The sequence below is a fragment of the Ambystoma mexicanum genome, chromosome 1q (genome assembly GCF_040938575.1).
Source record: "Ambystoma mexicanum isolate Mex_15411 chromosome 1q, UKY_AmexF1_1, whole genome shotgun sequence".
In the NCBI taxonomy this organism is placed as follows: domain Eukaryota; kingdom Metazoa; phylum Chordata; class Amphibia; order Caudata; family Ambystomatidae; genus Ambystoma; species Ambystoma mexicanum.
The window spans coordinates 1,215,396,338-1,215,418,000 of record NC_090922.1 but is presented as its reverse complement, the minus strand read 5'-3'; positions in this window follow the sequence as shown (position 1 = coordinate 1,215,418,000).

The following is a 21,663-nucleotide window of genomic DNA, read 5'->3' as shown; positions in this document are numbered from 1 at the left end:
CTGAGCTTGTTTGTTGTTTGCGCACACTTTTAGGCTGATTGGGGCCGCGTACGCCTGTTTCCTGCTGGTGTACGTGTTTCCGGATTAGCGCGTCTTTTTTGGCACACGCGTTTCCCCTGTTCGATTCCATGAATACGTGTTGTAGGTGCGCGTGTGGGCGTTGCGAGCATTTACCTCCTGTACTTCCCCCGTAACATCCACATTTTCATGCGTTGTTCCCCATTCCGCGTGTTATGCCCCATGTTCTGCCCACTTTTGTTGTGTGTGCTGCGGTATGTGTACTTTCACTGTGTGCGTAGCGCACGCCGTTTAATAATGTGTGCGCCCGTGTGCGCCACCCACGATTTCAGCGCACATCCCAGGATTTACACGTGCACTTACTTCCATGAATCGATGTGCGTGGCTTTGGCATGCTTGCACTGTGATTTTCACACTTGCGCTGCGTTTTTCACGCTTGCGCTGCCATTTTCGGCGCACATTAATTCCATGAATCGGCCTGCTAGCATTGTGGAATTAGGCTCTCAGAGCTGAGACCCTACCCCATCGCTATGCGAACGATCATTTCTGTTCTACTCAAACCACATAGGCCCCCACAGGAAGTTGCTTCGTACCGCCCTCTCTCTCTAATTATTTCGGACGCCAAAATATTCACCAAAGTCATTGCTAACCGCCTGCAACCCCTTATGACTCACTTGGTGCATCCCGATCAATCAGGATTTATTCCCACCAGATCGACCTCCTTGAACTTATGTAGAATATTCGCTATCATAGCCCAACTAGATCCCAAGGCCAAAGTTGTTGCAGCATCATTAGATGCAGAGAAAGCGTTTGACACAGTATCATGGCGATATATGTTTGCCATTCTCAAAGGCTTCGGGTTCCGCCCAAAATTCCTGAGTTATATCTCAACTTCTCTGCACCAACCCCAGAGCTGTGGTCTGAACTAACTACACCCTTTCGAAAAATTCCCCCTAGGCAGAGGCACGTGACAGGGATGCCCTCTCTCCCCCTATTGTTTTCCCTCTCAATTGAACATCTACCTATGTTGATTTGTTCCAAACACTTGCATAGAGGGGTCCGTATTAATGGTCCCCCAGAGCCGATCCCATTATACCTTCATGACACCCTACTATATATTCATGACCCCGAAATCAATCTGGCCCCAGTCATGAGAGATGTCCACAAATTCTCTGTATACTCCGCATATAGAATAAACAGTACCAAATCTGAATTATGGCCCCTCATACCCACCACGACACGGCCCGACAATTTAATGTAAAGGACAACACACTACTCAGTGGTTTAAATGCTTTATAAAAAAATACTTCTGTCACCAAAAAAGTCACTATTAACAACAGAAGGGAACACACTGAGGGGGTAATTCATAGAATACGGTGCACAAGTGGCGCACACGGCTGGCGCACAGTGTGCGCATGTGGCAGTCTGCGCCAGCCGCGTGCGCCAAAACCCATTTCAGCGCACAGCGTATTCATGGATTTCAACATCCATAACCGGCCGTGGCGCAGAGTGGCACAGCGACCCTGCAGCAGCGCCAGTTACGCCCCGAACCCCGCCCCGTGTGCCATGACCAGCGCACAAATCCAGTACATGGCGCAAAGGCCAGCAGACCAGCATACAGCCTCCCAACCATGAAAAAGCATGTAAAACTTCCCGCGCACGCCCCAGAATACACGTACCCCTCCCGTGGCATCAAAAACACGTGTAAAACTCCCCACGCACCCCTCTGAATACACGTACCCCGCTTGCGCCAGGTAAATAGAATACAAAAAGCACCCCCTCTGTGGCGTGGGCTGCCTGTGGGGCATGCTCAGGGTGGATGGGGTGCCTGCATGTATGTGGGGGTTGTGCGTGAAGTATCACACGCGATAGGCCTTGTGCGAGCAGGGTACGTGTATTCTGGGGGGTGCGCGGGGAGTTTCACACGCGATAGGCCTTGTGCGAGCGGAGTATGTGTATTCTGGGGGTGCGCGGGACGTTTTACACGCAGTAGGCCTTGGGCGAGCGGGGTACATGTATTTCAGGGGTGCACAGGGTGTTGCACACATGATAGGCCTTGTGCGAGCGGGGTACGTGTATTCTGGCGGTGCACGGGAAGTCTTATATGCGATAGGCCTCGTGTGAGCAGGGTACGTGTATTCTAGGGGTGCGTGGGAAGTTATACACGTGATAGGCCTTGGGCTAGTGGGGTACGTGTATGCTGAAGGGTACGCGGGTAGTTTCACACACGATAGGCCTTGTACGAGCGGGGTACGTGTATTTTCGGGGTGCTCAGGAAGTTATACACATGATAGGCCTTCGTCGAGCAGGGTACGTGTATTCTGAGTGGTGCAGGGGGAGTTTTACACGCGATAGGCCTTGTGCGAGCGGGGTACATGTATTCTGGGGGTGCGTGGGACGTTTTACACGCTATAGGCCTTGGCCGAGCAGGGTACGTGTATTCTGGGGGTGTGTGGGACAGTTTACACATAATAGGCCTTGTGCGAGTGGGGTACGTGTATTCTGGGGGTGCGCAGGACATTTTACATGCAATAGGCCTTGGCCGAGCGGGGTATGTGTATTCTGAGGGGTGCGTGGGGAGTTTCACACGCGATAGGCCTTGTGCGAACGGCGTACATGTAGTCTGGGGGTGAAATAGGCCTTGGGCTAGCGGGGTACGTGTGTTCTGAGGGGTGCACGGGGAGTTTCACATGCGATAGGCCTTGTGCGAGCGGGGTACGTGTATTCTGGGGGTGCGCAGGACGTTTTACACGCAATAGGCCTTGGCCGAGCGGGGTACATGTATTCTGAGGGGTGCACGGGGAGTTTCACATGCAATAGGCCTTATGCGAGCGGGGTACATGTAGTCTGGGGGTGCGATAGGCCTTGGGCTAGCGGGGTACGTGTATTCTGAGGGGTGTGCGGGGCATTTCACATGCTATAGGCCTTGTGCGAGCGTGGTACGTGTATTCTAGGGGTGCGCTGGAAGTTTTACACACGATAGGCCTTGGGCGAGCGGGGTAAGTGTATTTCGGGGGTGCGCGGGGTGTTGCACACGCAATAGGCCTTGTACGAGCAGGGCACGTGTATTCTGAGAGGTGTGTAGGGAGTTCCACATGAGATATCGCTGGGTGAGCAGGGTACGTGTATTCCTGGGGTTCCCCAAAGCGAATTGGCAGTGTGTGTCCTCCCAGGTGTGCCCTCTCCCCCTCCCAGGCCCTGCAGGCAGCCCAAAACACAGGGGACTACCCTGCACCCCTGGTCATGCCCCGCAGGCAGCCCATCCACCCTGGCCATGCCCCCCAGCCAGCTCACATGTCACCATGCACAAGTGAGCACTGGCACATGTCCCCCTGCACCCCCATCCACCCAGCAGTGACAGGCACCTTCCAGCAGGCCCCGACTCATGTCCCTGCACCCCCACCTACCCTGCAGTGACAGGCACCTGCCAGCAGGCCCCTGACTCATGTCCCCCCACCCACTCACCCACCCAGTAGTGACAGGCACCTGCCAGCAGGCCCTGACTCATGTCCCTGCACCCTCACCCACCCAGCAGTGACAGGCACCTGCCAGCAGGCCCCGACTCATGTCCTCCCACCCACTCATCCACCCAGCAGTGATAGGCACCTGCCAGCAGGACCCGACTCATGTCCCTGCACCCCCACCCACCCAGCAGTGACAGGCACCTGCCAGCAGGCCCCGACTCATGTCCCTGCACCCCCACCTGCACCCCCACCCACCCAGCAGTGACAGGCACCTGGCTCAGTCCTGCATCACACACATGTTTAGGGTGTCACAGTCTGTGTGGTGCACATGCCTCCCCCTGTTTCAGGCCCACTGACTCTGTCCAACTAATATAGTGGCTTCTGCACACATGGGTGTACTACTGAGGGTTCATCATGTGTCCTGCTTACTGTCCCATCATCATCTGCTGTGTTGTCAGTTGACTCAGATGATACAATTGATGCTAGTCAACACTGTCTGCCAATACACAGGTCTCTGGTCTCCCTTTTGCTACCATGAAAGCCATCCCTGCATTTTCACTTAGGGGGAGTGGGGGGGTTTGCCTGCAGCCATGCAACCGATTGCATGCACATTGCACGTGATGCCTGAACTTGCCCTTGCACTGCCTTCACGTTTTTTGATACACACCATGAAGTCCTTGTTCATGTAGATAGTGGGTAACGTACACATGTTCTGCACTCCATCAACCAACTTATGAGCCATGTAACACTGTTCTACATGCCTACTCACTGGTGCAATGTCAAAGTGACCTGCCATGCATGGCAGGTTCTCATTTGTGTGTGACATGTCTGCTTCATGTGTTGGCTGTCTGTGCGATGTCTATGTGTGTGTGTGTGTGTGTGTGTTATGTGCTTCTGACATGTGTACTAATGTATCTATTTTTTCTCCACTTTTCAGATGATGTCACAATGGAGCCAGAGGATGGAGCTGTCATGGCAGGCACAGGGTTGTTATCACAACAGCACCCCGGCAAAAGTGGGGGTCGTGGAGTGGTAGACCACGAGAACCCACATGTGCTACAGACCATCTTGTCTTTGGCTGGCAATGAGTCCAGCCCAGATGACCACTCTGACGTCCATGTCGAGTTGGATGTCCATCAGGTCCATTTGTCAGGGGTGAGTGATTCTGATGTGGACGCTCCTCTGCCCGCGACACCTGCACTGAGGGGCCAGGCGGTGGTGCGACCTCCGCCTGTGGTGGATCGGAACGCAGGGTCACCCTCCACACCAGTCGCTGATGTGCCTGGGACATCACGTTGATGGGGGAATGTAGTCCTGCAGCCGCGGGCGGTGCCAACCCGTCAAGGACGTCCGGTCCTTGGGACCCGCAGGTGTCAAGCCCAGCAACGCGGTGGCCGCGCGCCACCGATATATACTGAGTGGCAGCAAGACATGACTGCCAATTCAGAATGCCAGGGGGCAGCAAATGAAAACCTTGCTGCGAGCATGGAGCGTGTGGCCCAATCCATGCTCCCCCCTGCTAGGCAGGTGCTTCTCCAGTGACAGGTGGCACAGCCCACGGCCCGCTCGCTTAGGCTGGGCATGGCGGCCTCAGACAGGGCACACCAGGCTGAAATGTTGTCTCTGCATCAAGCAATTGCTGCTCACGCAGAGGCACGTGTGGAGGCCATGGAGGTTGAGTATGCTTCCCTCAGATCCACTCTCGGTGTGCTCATGATGACCCAGAGGGAGCGGGCAGAGGAGAGGTTTGCGCAGCTTGAGTGAACCATCTCAGCTGAGCGATGTGCTTGCCGGGAGGTGCATCAGTTGTCCAGCCAAGCCTTGCAGGAAGAACTCTGTGTTACACGTGTTATCTTGCAAGAGGAAGCACACGTATCACGGGAGGTTCTGCATGCAGACCTACGTGTCATCGCTGCACAGAACTAGGCTCACCCGTCTGGCAGACTTGCTGCCGACGAGGGGCAAGCTGCGCCTAGGCGTGGTCAGGCTCCTGTGCCACGTCCTCCTTTTCAGGAAGAGGCAGACTCGGACGACGAGATATCTCCCACACAGTCGTGGCGTGCAGGCGTTGAGCCCATGAGATTTCTTTTTGTCTCAACATCATCGCATGTGGGTGTTGAGGTGCGCCCTGTATCTCCCCCCTCCTGGGTGCTTCCCCCCCCCCCCAGGTCGTATGTGGCCATTTTTGATTTTTGATTTTAGTTTAGTTAGTTAATATTGACAATTTGATGGTTATTTTAACTAGGTTATGTAGGTTCTTCATTGTTAGTTTAATTAGTTAATATAGTTTAATATTGTTTGTCTATTGTGCATTCATGTGATGGTGTGGTGCTTTGTTGCTTTTGAAAGCATCCACTGTCTGTTCCAGCTAAGTAACACCAGTGCTGGGGAGCTTTGCCAGGCATTGTTGGAGAAGCGCACAGTACAGCTGATATGCGTTGAGGGCCAAATGGCAAGTGGCTTTACAAGTTGTCAGGGGCACACGGAGGGGCCATCGAACATATCCTCGAGTACCCCCTGCTCCATTGAAGCAGAGTTATTAGGGCAGTAGCGTTCCTAGCCAGAAACTGATACAGCACACAGGGGCACCCTGCGAGGCACAGACTTGTGTGCAATGCATATCATTTGCATGTGCAAATTGCCACATGCACTACCTATTGAAATCCAAGGCTGCCAGAACACACCTTGTACTGAAGTTGCACCTCGCTATAAGCATGTAGCAGGTCACCCAGGGACCATTGTATCATGTGCGATTCTTGACGCATTCGACTTCCATTTCCTGAGCGCCCACATGCGCCTGCCTTACTGCATTGACAGTGTATGAACCATGAGGGGGCCAAGCTAACATATGGGTACAAAGCAGCAGACTGAAGTGTTTGTTTGTGGAGAAGTCACTTACTTTGGGGCATGGATGGTGTGGTGTGTGTGTGTTCTTAACACACATTCAGATTAGTAACTCACGCTCTCTTTGCAGCATTGAACTGCTCCTGTTACCAGACCTTAGAGTGTGCAGACTGGAGGCCAGCACTCACCCCATAGATAAGTCTCTCTTTGGCTTGCATTTGACTCATTTGGTACAATGTGCATAATGAACATGTTTTCTCTGATTGAGTATGTGTTATTGTGAATAGTAGTTTTTTGTATTTTGACTACTTTCCCTTGCCAATACGACTCCCCTCTCCTGCCCCTCTTTCTGGTTATCCTGCATACCAATGCCTGTTCATACAACATATCCCTGACCCTCCTTCCCTGCCGGGGTCTTAGAGGCCTGTGTAAATTTGACCTTGCAGGCGACCAGACCAGGAAGGGGGTGGTTGGTTCGTGCCACTCCTGCACCTGGACACCGGAGCTGTGACACTACCCATCAGTTGTTGCATCCTTATTGTATGTTATGTACCGTAAATGGTACCCATTCTGTAGGACCTTTGTTCTACTGTGCTACCTTGGTTGTTCTATCATTGTGCTTCTACATGTGCTTTCACATTTCCTGCTACTTCAAGTCATCTACTGGAGACTCTTCCAGGGTTTTTTGGTGCCTACAGGCTTTTTCCCTGGTTTGTGGGTTTGGCTCCTTGGAGTTCTCTGTGATTTGGTATTTTTACCAGTCAAGGTGGCCTCTGAGGGAGCTGGACCATATTTACTTGCAAGCTGAAACATGGAGACCAAGGGGTAGGGTGATCCTGTAGCCAGGTAGACTTGAAGGAAGAAGGCTACATACCCCAGACACAGTTGTTCAGAAGGTCACAGTGATGTGTAAATGAAGGAGGGCCTTTTGTTGTTGGACAGTTGGCATGAGCTACAGTGTTTTGGGCACTCTGACATTGTAATTGTGGGGTACTATGTACATGATGTGTTCTGCTGGTCAATGCCTGTTCCTGTGTTGGGTTTACTTTTCAGGTGTCTGGGGATTGGTGTGGTTTGACATGCTGGAGTATTCACATGGGCAATGTTCACACGTGATGTGTACAGGACACTGAGGGTCACTTGATTTCACATGCATATATTGAGTGCATGTACCTAATGACACACACAGTTGCACAATGATCCACCACACGTACAACCACCCTTCCATGGCCACAGGTGCACACAGATTGTCTTCTCGGGCCCGCTGTTTCCCTGCAGCGCATGATCTATTACCATTTGGGTATCCCGTACATGCGTCATTTGGTTATTTATTTGATTTGTCCTTTTCATGTGATGCTCAAGGTGTATCTACAACACAATGGCTGCTCACTGTGCTGTGTGTTGAGCAGTGTGTTGCAGGAGACACACACAGCACACGGGTTCGGGAGTTGGGATTTTGCCATGCCCAATGTGCATGTGAACAGGCATTCAGTGTTGTGTTCATGCTACGACTGGTGGAAAATATTTGTGTCTGACTTTGTATGTGTGGGAGGTTGTTGGTCAGTCATTTCATCTGATTCCATGCCAGGCATCATTGTCTCGGGCCAGTTTTAATTTATGGCATGTCAGTTCGTATCTTATTCGTCATGTGTTGGGCTTTTGCTATTGCATGCCATGTCATGGTGTGGCAGAAAAGGGTGATGTGGGTTGGGAGGGTTTGGGTGACATACCAGGGATTGTGATGGCCTGTTTTTCGGCGGGAAGTTGGGGGGAGGGTGATACACACCTTGCATGTGTTCCTTTTGGTCACACAGGCTTTGTTATGTTTGCGTAGCTAGGGATGCACACAATGTAGCACTTCCATGGCAACTTTCCCAGGGTGGTAAGGTTGTGACAGTTGACTGTCTCTTTGTCATCATCGATTGTCACCTGGTATGTGCCAGGCCTGTGTGCACTCCGCAGGGGTGGGAGTTTAGGTGAAGAATATGGCCACAAGCTGGGTCCGGACTCCCTCGCCACGTGCCCTTTCCCCTCCCAAGGACAGCGCCTGTGGTTGGGGATGTGGGGGCACCACCATATCCACCGGTACGTCCCACCGTGTTGCAACATTTTGCAGGACACATGCTGCCACAATGATCCTGCACACTACTGGGGTGCATATAGTAGCTGGCCGCCAGAGCGGTCAAGGGAGTGGAAGCATGACACTCCGAATGTGCGCTCCACTATGCCCCTGGTTGCAATATGGGCAGAGATGTATCTTACCTGGGGTGGTGTTGTGGGGTTCTGGACTGAGGTCATCATGTGGTTGCTCAGAGGGTAGGCACTGTCCCCTGGGGAGGTGATAATGGTTGTGATTATTGGGGTTTGTGTATTTGTCTGTGTGCGACATGCATGCATGTGCACAGGCATTTGTACTCACCTAGGAGCCATGTGTCGCTATGCTGCCCAGCTTCCAGGGCCCGGCTCAGGGTGGACATTCTGTGTATGAAACCATCATGGGTAGAGCCAGGTTAGTTTGCATAGACAGAGGTGATGATTCCCTTTGCATCGCATACGACCTGCACGTTGATGGAATGCCAGTGCTTGCGGTTTCGATAGATGTGCTCAGTTGCCCTAGGTGGATGTAGGGCCACATGGGTGTAATCTATGGCACTGAGCACTTCGGGAAAGTGTGCCACGCTGTAAAAGTCCTGGACCACGGCCTGCCTTTCTGCAGGTGTTCTGGGCATGTATATGTGCCTGCGGACTGAGGGGCGCGCAGTGATGATTGCCAACACCTGGTGTAGGCAGCGTGTCTGTGTGGCCTGTGAGACCCCCCCTCCCCCACTATGGCAGTTGTCCGCTGAAATGACCCAGAGGCCAAAAAATGCAGGACATTGAGCACCTTCTCCAAGGGGCTCAATGCTTGGGAGCACAGGGTGGGGGATGTAAGGTCATCTTCCCACTCCCTGACCAGTTCTAGGATGATACGGGGTAGAAACCTATACCTGCCACAGACCTTGTCATCAGGCATCCCAAAAAGGCGCAGGGACGCTTCCGCCTGCCTCCATGTGGCAGACGTGTTGACGCCTATGCACGTCTTTTAGCGTGCGCCGGTTTCCCGTATTCGATTCCATGAATACGTGTTGTTCGCGTGCGTGTCGGCGTTCCGCGTATTTCCCTGCAGTACTTCCCCAGTTACACCTTCTTTTTCACGCGTTGTTCCCATTCCGCGTGTTACACCCCGTGTCCCGCCCCCTTTTTGGTGTGTGCGCCGACGTTATGAGCTTTCGCTGTGCGCGTCGCGCATGGCGTTCGGGATGTTGCAATGACGTGTGTGCCCGTGTGCGCCACGCATGGGTTTGGTGCTCATCCCGAGGGTAACACGCGCAGGAACTTCCATGAATCGCACGCTGTTTTTTCACCCTTGCTGCAGCTTGCGCCAAGGTTTCCGGTGCACGTTTGTTCCATGAATCGGCCCCGTAGTGAGTTAACTTGTGTCCTAATGATGAATGTGGAACAAACTGAACAAACAATAAGTGGAGTGGAGTAACTTGTGTTTATAATATGAATGTGGAATATATTGAATAAAGTGTAAAAACTGTATGAAAAACATGAAATGTGGGTACAACTGAACCTAAAATCGCAAAGGCTCACATAGGAAAAACTCCCATCCGACAATTTAATGGGTTTCCGCTGGTCCCCAACATCAATCCGCTATCTAGGCGTAGCAGTGTTCAGTGATCACTGATCCCTGTGTGCAAACAATCACGAAATATATTTACAGCAAATGGAAACCAAGCATAAAATATGGAACAACATCCCAATATCAATCTATGGGTGGATATCGTTACTGGAATGATTGTCATACCTAAACTATTATACCTGTTCAGTAACATCCCCATGTGGCCTCGGAGGGTTTTCTTCTCCAAATTGCAATCCATGATCTCCTCATTCACTTGGAGTGGAAGGACGGGTAGAATGAGCTGAGCGAAGATGACAGAACAGTACAATTGTGTCGGCCTCTCAGCACCCAACTTTGAGGTACTCTACTTGGCCGCTCAGACCCCAATATGCGAGGTACTGGTTCCTTACCTCTGATGTCTTTGCACAACTCAGGGTAGAGATGTACTCTGCATCCCCTACTGACCTTTGCTCATTCTTATTCGCTAAGTGCTACTCAGATACTAGTTCTCGAAGACCACAGTAAAGGCATGGACCAGAATATTTAAGCAGATTAACATCAGTTTGCCCTACAGCAACACTTTTCCCTTATGGTGTTTCCCTGGAATAGCCCCTTTCATATGACCCAGCCATCAGGATCTCCTGGGACCTCCATGCCCAACTAAAAGCAGATGACATGTTCCCCAGTGGGAAATGTATGGCTAAACTGGGACACAGACCATTGAGGTCCCTTCAATACCACAGAATGAGGGCAGCATTTTGTCAACGATGGCCCTCATTCCCAAGCGAACCTGAGACACACCCATTTATAATCAACGTCATGGCATGTGATGGGATTAAATGTGGAACCTCTAAACAAAATAATACAAACCCATACTCCCTCTCGCAATTCTATGAAAGTTGTGTGGGAGTGGAATCTGGGCTTGTCCATTGACGAAACACAGTGGGCCAGATACTGTCAACTTACCAAAACAGTGTCAATCACCGCCATCTTAAGATTGATCCAATTCAAGATTTTTAACCACCTGCACCTCACTCCCCTAAAAGTGGCAGAATTCTCCCCTGAGGTATCCCTTGGCTGCACTAAATGTCGAGCCGAACAAGCAGATTCTTTCCATATGTATCGGGCATGCCCTCATATACTTGAATTATGGAGGAAAGTGGCCAGGGCTATAGTGGAAAAACTTGATATCCCCATTCCCCTTGCCCCCATCAAACACCTCCTTGGCGACTTTGGAAAGGTCCCAGTTAAAACACGCAGAATATTCAATGTGGTCTGTGCAGTGGCCGGTGCAGTGGCAAAAAGGAATATACTTAAATACTGCAAGACCAAAACTGCACCCACGTTGAATGCTGGATTAAAGACATGATATATGTGAGTGAATGCGGAGATGGTTTGTCCAAAATGTTTCTCCCACTAGTTGACCAAAAGACATCTGGTCACCATTTAGATCCGTTCTCGCCAAACTTGAGACCATATCCCTGAATACCTCTTGAGAGCCACGGTGTGCGACTAATGGATTCGAAATCCATGTATTTATAAATGTACCAGTGTCATATAATGAATTTACCAATTTATATTGTTCTTCATGTTCTGACCATCGTATAAATAAAGTTTTAAAAAAATTATTTCAAGACCCTCTGCATCCTCCACAAGGCTTTCTCAAGCATGGGACCCCGCTATATCCAAATGTCTCTGCCTAAATACCTCCCTGCTAGAGTCCTTCGGTTCTCTAGCTCCAACTCTCTGCAAATCAGACAATTCTCCAAGCAGACAGTGGGGGGGTAGATCCCTTCCTTTGGCAGGAGCCTCCCTATGGAATGGTGTCTCTGCCCCTCTACGTCTTGAGCCAGATCTAGTCAAGTTCCGGAAAGTTCTCAAGACCTTCCTTCCTCTTCCTCCTTACCTCTCCCCTCCCTTGCTAGCCTGCTCCTCACACTGTGATTGGTTGCCTGTGACCCCTACCAGTCTTCTGGGGCCAGGCCTTCCTTTGACTAGTCTTTTCCCCTGCATCCCTTTACGAGCGCTTGCCATTGGGCTCCCTTACCTGACTAGCCACTAAAGCTCGTCCATCCTAGTCCTCACACTATTCACCCCTACCGCTTCGTCCCCTGGCACTTGCCCTCCTGGCCCTCCCATGGAACTTGCTCACCCGCTTGGGCCCCTTTCCTCATTCACTTCTTCCTAAACCCCTTCCCTCTCCCATTCGTTGCCCAGACCCCCGCCCCCTATCTTCATGTTACTGCACTTGTATGATCCGAATGTCACAAGGCCTAGTAGGACTGTTATTGTTCCTGGAAACACTTCCTGCTGTATAGGTACCATACAAATGTTCAATAAATAAATAAATACATAAAATAAATTGCAATATCCATCAGAAAGTGCACATTCATCTGAATTTCATCTATTTCAAATACAAAACTAATAAAAAACAAAATGCGGCCTCCCCTTCCCCACTTGGTCTCCCATTGTGACTAGGAATGGCATATTTATGAAAACAACAAAAGTCATCTTGCCGTTCCTCTTATGAATTCTATGAATTGTCTTTGCAACATGCATGTTGTTTTATCACAAAAAGATTCCACACTTAGTTACAGCCCCTCAATATAATGTTGACCCGACTCTAAAGAATTACAAGTCTTTTTTTTATCTTCAAGTACTATTTAGCACATTTGCTGGAAATACGTAGCACATTAGTTACAGCCACTTATTTTTCAATTTTTTTATTTAGTAAGTGCTTATGGTTAGAAACCAACCTTTTACACTGCACTTTAAAATCCATGCTCTTTAAAAAGAACATAATATCAACAGTTTGTTAATTTATAAAACATAAAATACAATTTAAAATTGACAGTAAGAAAAAACCCTACAATTTCACTTACAAATGTAAACAGAATTACATCCAACATTTTTTTGCCCGCAACCAGATATGATGGGCCCCCGATGTTATCACCAGCAATTGCGCGCCGTACACTGTGACTCAGAACGGATCAGAAAAATGAAGCTGACATTTTGCATAACTTTGCCATATTTAGATCTGAGGACCGTACATTCCAATAATATTTGGTGTTAAGATTCCAATTGTGATTTACAAAGCCGACAAAGGCGCCGCTCGCGCTGTACATCCTTCCATGCACCTGTACACTCAAAAACTGGTAAAATAGCCAATCATAGATATAAAATAAATCAAATTAATGTTGGAGTGTGCAACATAGTCAAGTAACTACGAGGAGAACCACAGAACATCCCCTGTTGTGTATATAGAACACAGTTTCTCTTTTTCGCCAATTCGGCCAAAGATGACTATCTATCAAGTACTATCGTCGTCAGACCTAGAATTTTCAAAAACAGAGCCACCTCCGAAAGTAACGGAACGGACAAACCCATGTCTGCACAGTTGCTGTAAACACTACTCTCCATAACCCTGTACCAGATGCTCAGAGAACAAAGTTTCATGTGCTCGAGAGTCAGACTCAGAAGCAGTCGATTAGCAACCCCGGCAGTATTAATTTTGATCCACAGCTTACAGACCGCCATCTTACATAAGGACATCAGAGACTGCAGCCCCAATTCCAATCTAATAGCCTCTACAGGGTCTTCCCCGGGGGAGTCCTAATAAGGAACGCCATATTTTTAATTTCATCTTGGTAAAACACTATACTGCCTTCTCAATGAGAACATCAAGGGCGTACAAATCCCTGAGATAATGGAGATATTGTAGGCAATAACCTTGGCATCAATGGACCAGCCACCACAATTGTCTATAATTCTACGGATGGCTAACCATTTCAGCCAGACTTTCGGGGGAATCACTTCAGTGAGATCAATAAAAGAGAATGATGCCCTAATAACTAAACCTACATATTTATATTCTAGTACTTGTTCTAAGCGAGTGCCTCCCAAACTCCACTAGGGAGATTGACCAGCATATGCCCTTTTACCGATAGTCATTATTTTTGTTTTGATTGGATTAATGCGGAGACCATTTTGGTCAACATACTGTTGTAAAACGGCCCACAGCCGTCCTATCCAAAATAACATTTTCATCCGCATATGTTAAACAAAGGATGTTCTCGCTACCAAAATTTGGCAGGAAATTATGAGCAAACTTAAAAGTCATGGCTAAGTCTGCAACAAATAGATGAAATGAAAGGGGCGCCAAAACACACCCTTCTTTAAGCCCACTGTTAATGGGCAATGCTTTAGACAGGGCACCCTTAAAAGTTATGGCTAAGTCTGCAACATATGGATGAAATAAAAGAGGCACCAAAACACACCCTTTTTTAAGGTCACTGTTAATGAACAATGCTTTAGACAGGGTGCCGTCCTGAGACAGCCTTACCTTGACAAACATATTGCTGTACAGCATTTTGATAAAGTAGAGAAATGGGGGATCAATGCCCCAACCTTTCAATTTTTCCAACAATGTATACTTTATTACACTATCAAATGCTGCACTGTAGCCAACAGAGAAAATGTACAATGAAGCCTCAGGATTTTGGAATGTGTCAGAAATGAATGTGAGGAGTACCCAGATTGAACGTGATGTGTCACCACCCTTTATGCACCCAGTCTGTTGTATTTTCAGCAGATTATTTGCATCCGACCAAGCTGTTAGTATTTCCAACAGAAGGCAAGGGAAAATGTTTGCTATGCAGTCAAGCATAGCCAATAACCTGTAGTTTCCTGTTTCCAGCCATGATCCCCTCCTATGTACTGGAATTAGGATAGAATGCTGCTAGATTACAGGAATTGTGAAAGCCTCATATTTGATGAAGGAAGTATTTGTGGAATATCTCAGTCCACAATAATGGGTCGTCCTTAATGACTGGGTTGCATAAACCATCAGGGCCTTGGGGCAAAGATGGTTTAGACGTTATTATACTAGCCAAAGTAGCTTCCTTCACATATAACCAACAGAATGCCCGACAGCAGCTAACCATACTGGAGCAGGGCTAGTTTCTTTCCCATTAAAATACATCTCTGCCATACATACACCCCAAGCATCTTTCATAATACCACATAATTCGATAGCTGTGGGCCCCCTCTATGAATACGAAGTAGATGCTGAAATATTTTGTTATTGTGACATCTAATCATCATATTAATGAACTTCCAGTTTGATGAGGCATCTCTGGTTGGATAGTTGACCTTGTGCCCAGGCAATCTGTTTTCTCTTTTCTGCCTCCTATAGGGCAACAATCCTCCTGGTTCTGCATTCCATAGGAGTTAGTTCTCTCTTCTTTTTTATCTATGCCTAAGTCAAAGGACACTCCCCAGTTTACACAAGGACTTATGTGTAGCTAAAGGCCTATAATTAGAAGGCCAATGTGTATCCATCATCTCCTTCAAATGCCATTTGCTATTAATCATATGTCCCCTGCCAGTGTGTTGGATGCATTGACCCACTCCGCTGTGCTATGCTGCATCACTCTACCAGTTATGGGGAAAGAAACCGCAACAATGGCGGCAAAACCCTTGTGCGTGCCAAAAGCTTTAAAAACCTAAAAAAACCTACAAAAACCGTGTGCTTCAGCACAAAAAAGAGGGATGCACCACCTGCCACCCATGGTGCATGTACAGTGGAATAGAGCACACCCTGCAGAAAGGTGCCAGTGGGTTCCATGACCAGCAAACAGAGTGCAGAGAGAAAAGCAGCACTTTGCAAATGAAACCCAAAAATGTGCCAACAAATGTCAATTGCTTTGTTGCTAAAAACTCCAAAATGCCTATAACACAACACTTTTCAACATTTAAAATCTTGCCTGGTGCTAAAATTAAGCATTGTAAATATAAAAAGTCCTAATATGAAGAGCAAAACATTCATCAGAAAACTGGATTGTCTGTAAACTGACAGCCTCTATGCCAAAATCTGGGTGCAGTACCCTGGGCTGCCTGAATGATAACTGTCAGAAGAGGAGGACTGAGAAAGCTTAGAAAGTGACCTAAAACTCAAAAGTCTGCTGAATTAGCAAACATAAACAGGATTGTTGCCAAAAAGGAATACAGATTTTAGTTGTATTTTTGATTCCACAGATTTTAAGGCCAAGAGAGAAATGTATTTGTATGTGATCCAACAGATGTGGTTTTTGCTAAGATTAAAAGTTAATTAGCTTGGCTGAAGCTGCAAAGAACTGGAAAAGCAGGTTTTTCTCTCTGAAGGGGGGCCTTCCTCTCAGCTGAAACTCACGGGTAGGTGTTAATTGCAGGTTGGGACAGAATCTTGTATACAGAGGGCAAAGGAACAATGACAACGTTGCAGCCCAGGAAACTGGAAGGTGTGAAAGGCTGTAAAACTGCTGCAGCCCAGGAAACTCCTGTCTGACAGAAGCAAATTCCAAAGGAGGGGGCCACCACATTCTTCAAGGAGTGACAAATACTGATAATAATTTGGTGTTAGCAGAATATGTAATGGACATTTTTAGAAGGGGTATAACTTATTATAATAATAATAATAATAATACTTTAATGTGATACAGATTGAAAGTAATTCAAACTTTACACATATTACACATTACATAGAAAAATAAACTCTTTAAAATAAAGCATAAATATATACATCAATACATAGTTCCTTTACATACATCAAAAATACTTCAAAGAGAAAGCAAAATAAACTACAAAATGCTAGGTAGTCAATTATCCTTGGCTACCGATTAGCACACACATAGTGGTGGTTATGCAGGAGTTATATACCCCTACCAAAGACGCCATGCCTCTATACCCATTAACTGTGTAGGAGAAGGATAACCTCTTCCCAATCAGAGTCACTCGGTTATTAGAGAACCCTCCCTATTAGGACCTTTCAAATCAAGGCGCCCATAACTTTTTCGATCTGTAGCCATACATTATACAGCGCAATAAACAGATGCATATTGGAAGCATTAGTACAATAAAGCCAGAATGGTCTTTCACATATAGTTTGCGGGTCGTGCACAAATTCCCCAAGATATTTAGCAATTGAGGATCCCAATACAGAGCACTCGGTCAATAGATGCTTAGCGGTCTCCAGGAATTCAGGGAGATTGCATAAACGACATACTCGCTCAGTAGCAGAGATCTTTTTCTTGGATCCTAAATTATACAGAGTGGGTAATTGCTCCAGACGGAACAGAGTAATAAAACGTCTGAGCCTTGTGGAGGGGCAGAGGTACAAATAGGCTTGGGGTTTCATAAAATTATATGGTCTATATTTAACAAAAGCACAAGACTTTAAACTACTCAAGTGTGAGAAGTTCTCTAACCAGTCCCAGAGGTCTACCTTTTTACCAAGTGCTGTTAAAACGTCCTGGGAGACAGTTGCCCATCTATGAGTCCAGCCTATGTCTCTAAGAAATTTGGTCATATCTTTCTGGAGGGGGGAAGTGGTATCCTTTTTACTCACTTCTTAATGTATAACAGCCAATAACGGGTTAGGAGAACTGCTCTTCATCTTGAGATAGAAGCCTGCCCTCTTTTTGAGTACCAGAGCTTTAAGTGATGGAAGGCCCAACTCAAGCCTAATCAGGGCCATTGGGACACTCAGAGGTAATCCCAGTATGCGTCGCCAGAATTTTCCCTCCATCACTTGCAGCCAGGCCAGATCGAATGAAGTAAGGGCCTCCAGCCCATACGTAATCATGGGCGCAAATACTTGAATGTATAAGTGTCGCGTCCCCCATAGGGTAAAACCGGCCTGCTTGCAGGTAAATGACGCAATTAAAGCTGTTACTTGCTGCGCCCTAGTTATTCGCCCTTGTCTGCACAGGGAATAATCGCCCAGCGGTTCAATTTCAACACCTAGATACTGATAGGATGGAGAATATAGTATATTGTTATTATACACCCAGAGCTCGACTCGGGATACTCTTTTCTTCGTAAATCTGAGCACCTTTGTCTTGTCTAGGTTAATCGACAAACCATTGATCTTGGCATATTCCCATAAAGTCACTGCAGAGCGCCTAATACCAGCTATGGTGTTATCAAAGACGACCAGGTCGTCTGCATATGCTAAGACAGTGCACGGTGCTTCCCCCATTTTAGGTGGGCAGTTGTTCACCTCGACATGTGCTAATGGGATATCATAAACGTATAGATTATACACCAGGGGTGCCGTTACGCATCCCTGTTTTACCCCCCTGTTCTGTCTCACCTGTCTAGTCATACTGCCCTCTTGGTTTAATCTGAGGCACACCGTGGTATTATAATGCAACTGTCTTAGATAGTATAGGAGACCTGGCGGGCAGCCCATGGTTTCTAGCTTAGTCCACAGCCTAACTCTTGGAATGGAGTCAAAGGCAGCCTTGAAATCAATGTATAACTCATAAAGCGGGGGCTGTCCCTTGCTAAGCGCCCGCGTTCGGAGCGTATCCATCACCCAAAGATTGTGGGTGGTAGAGAAGCCACGGCGAAAACCACATTGGAATTTGCTAAGAATGTTGGTGTGTTCTACCCAATTCTGCAGCTCCATAAGCAGGAGTGCTGCAAAAAGTTTTCCCGTGGTATCAAGCATGGAGAGGAGCCTATAGTTATTTGGATCAATGCGGCTACCCTTTTTGAACACCGGCACCAGAATAGCCGTTTGCCATGAGCGGGGAGTCATCCCCTGGGCTAAGACCTTTTTGAAAAGAATAGAGAGGAGGTGTGCCCAAAAAGCAGGGTGGTTCTTAATAACTGCATTGGCCAGCCCATTAGGGCCAGGGGCTCTGGAAGCTTTCAGGGTGGCTATTTTATTATATATGGCCTCCTCAGAGACATCAAGAGGCGGGGGAAAGGGAACCTTCACTACAGGTGTATTTGGATCATCCGCCTCTCCAGAATTCCGATCTAATAAAAATTTTACCCATGATTCCTCACCAATAGGGTTGTCTAAATGGCCCTTAACCTTCTCTCTGTTCTCATTTAATAGTAGCCATATATTACGCGAGTTTCCAGAGCAAATGGTTTTAACAAGCCTTTGATTTCTGATATTCCTCTCTATTGTTCTGATGTTCCTAATACAAACTCTGTATTTATTTTTAGCTTTTCTGACTTTCTCATAATAGGTGGCTCCCACTATATGCAAGTGCTTAAGACCCCGAATCTCTGCTCTTAGCCCTCTCTTGGCGTCACGTATACCCTTATTATAAGGGAGAGTTGAACCTCCCAATTTTATCATGTGCCTCTTTTTTATAGTGGCATGTAAACCCGAGAATCCCAGGATCCATTCTTCTATTTCATTAGCAGTCATCTGTTCGAAATGAGGAAGAGACCACTGAGCGGTAGATTTAAGTGCTTCTGTGGCCGCTCTAATGTTCCTCTCTGACCATACTATTCTGGATCCTGAGCAATTGGTTTGAATATTGCCAATGTTCAAATGAGAGGCAGAGGGGAGAGGGAGGCGGAGTGAGCAAAGAAGTAACGCATGGTCGCTCCAATTATTGGGCATAACCCTCATGTCAGTAACTATGGACTGCATTTCAGGGCACATAAATATGTAGTCCAAAGTGCTAAATGATGTGCTATTAGACCATGTGTGTTTCCCCGGCCGGTCACCTAATGTTCGACCATTAATCATGGTTAATTCCCAGGTATCGAACAGTTGTAACCACCCTAACCCTTCGCTCTCCCTTTTCCCATGAGTCATCAAGCATATTTCACTCAGGACGGGGTTAGGAGAAACCAGATGATCGCCCCTCATATGGCAATTAAAGTCCCCCATAACCACTACCGCTATATTACCAGACCTTTGTGTCCAAGATGACAATAACTCCTGAATAGCCTCTTGTAGTGGTTCTCTTGACAATGCTCCAGGGGGATTATAGAGGTTAATCAATAAGAATCTGCTTTGCCCATTTTCATTTGGACAGTCCACCTCAACCGCCAGAAGGTAATCAGCGGCTTTGGACTGTATCTTCCAAGAGTTGACCGTGTTAACCACCCCAGTGAGACCCTTGTCCCCCCTTTTGGCAAGTGACTGATATACTACAAAACCATCAAGCAGTAGTGGATTCAATGTCCATATTTCCTGGAGACATATGCAACTATGCTTAGACAGCAAGTCCACTGATCCCTCTGGCCTCAAGAGATGAACAAAGCCTTGACAGTTCCACGAAATAAGAGAAAAGCTTCAATGGTTCTGTGTGATTCGCGGGAGAGCTTCCAACAATGTTTTAAGAGCTTGCTGTATTTCAGTCATCGCCGAGTTTTCCACTGCCACGAATTTGGGTTCTTTGGCAGTGGGGGCTTGTATATCAATGGCCTCAGTTTCCTCATTTGAGTCCCTCTCCTGTGGATCAACGTCAATAGCAATATCTACCGCTATCAGTTCTTCTTTAAATTTTCTAATCATTTGCGCAGAAGCCAAAAAGGTGCAATGTATGGCAGAGACATGGGAATTAGGGACCTGTAGGGGTTCAATAAACAAGAAGTCATCAGATTTCATAACTCGAAGTTGAGGAATATAGTGGAGTCTAGTTAAGAACTCTGATCGCAACAACCAGGGATTTGTTCCACTAGGATAGAGGTTCTTAATGTAACAGATGCGATTCAGATTAAATTCCTCATCTGGGCTTCTTTGTATGGGCCGTGTAGGCTCAGGTGGTTCTCCTGTTCCCCCCGACCCTATGGGATCCTCAGGATATAATGTAGCACTGTAGTCTAGGTCTTGCTCAGAGTCCACCCGTGAGACTTCCTCTAGATCCACCACACTAGACTTCTCTCTCAGTACTAGCCAGTCAGACAGAGGCCCCTTTGCTTTTGTAGCTCGAGCTGCCGCTCGTGCCAGTCTTTTTCTGGCTTTTTTAGAGCGAGTTTCCGGGGCTGATTGAGGTCTCGCTATAGGGAGTGGGGCGCTCGTTGATGCTTTCTTGTTTTTGAGTGCCCTTTTGGCTAGTCTACATTGTTTCTGTGTGGGAAAGGTCCCAGGGCTTTGTGCAATCTCCAGATCTTCCACATTTGCTACTGAAAGTTCCTCATCTAGGGCATTCTCACTAGGGACAGGATGCTCAGCAGCTTCCTCAATAATCTTTTCCGGCTCTTCCATCTCTTCCACAATATGAACTGCATCCGAAAGGTTCACTTCCACCTCATCTCGATGGAAGTCCTTAAGCTCCAATGCCCTCGTGATGGTGTTAGTATTTGTCAATATGCGCCCTGACATTTGCAAGAGTATTTTAAGTGCAAATTGTAAAGAGGCTATTGACGATTGGAGCTCGGTTATTGCCGTAATATTGGCCTGCGGACTATTTTCCTCTTCGGCCTTGTTTTTGGGGCCGTCCCCCATGGAGGCCATCGCTAGATTTGGAGAAGCAGATAGGCGACACTACTGCCCTCGGAATTAAATACCTCCAATGTTGTACTAATGCTTTCTTTTTGATGAGTTAAATTGTTAGCTGCCCTCTGTGGATTCTGTGATGCCATTCCTCTCTGAATACTCAAACAGAGGTCAAGTAATGAGTTGTTATCGATATCCTCAAAGTTCGTGGAGTTTAATGAGATGCTGCCATTAATGCCTGGTACAGATGTTTCCTCATTAATTGTTGAATTTACTTCCGGTGGTGGATTCACACCAAAAAAGTCTGTGATAGCTCCTTGTGCCACAGGCACTGGGTTTATTGAACTCTTCTTGCATTTTTTTGCCTTTCTTATTGTTCTCCTTGCCTTCTTTCATAGGTTGTGTCTTGCCTTTCCGCAAGTTGTAATTCGACAGGGGAA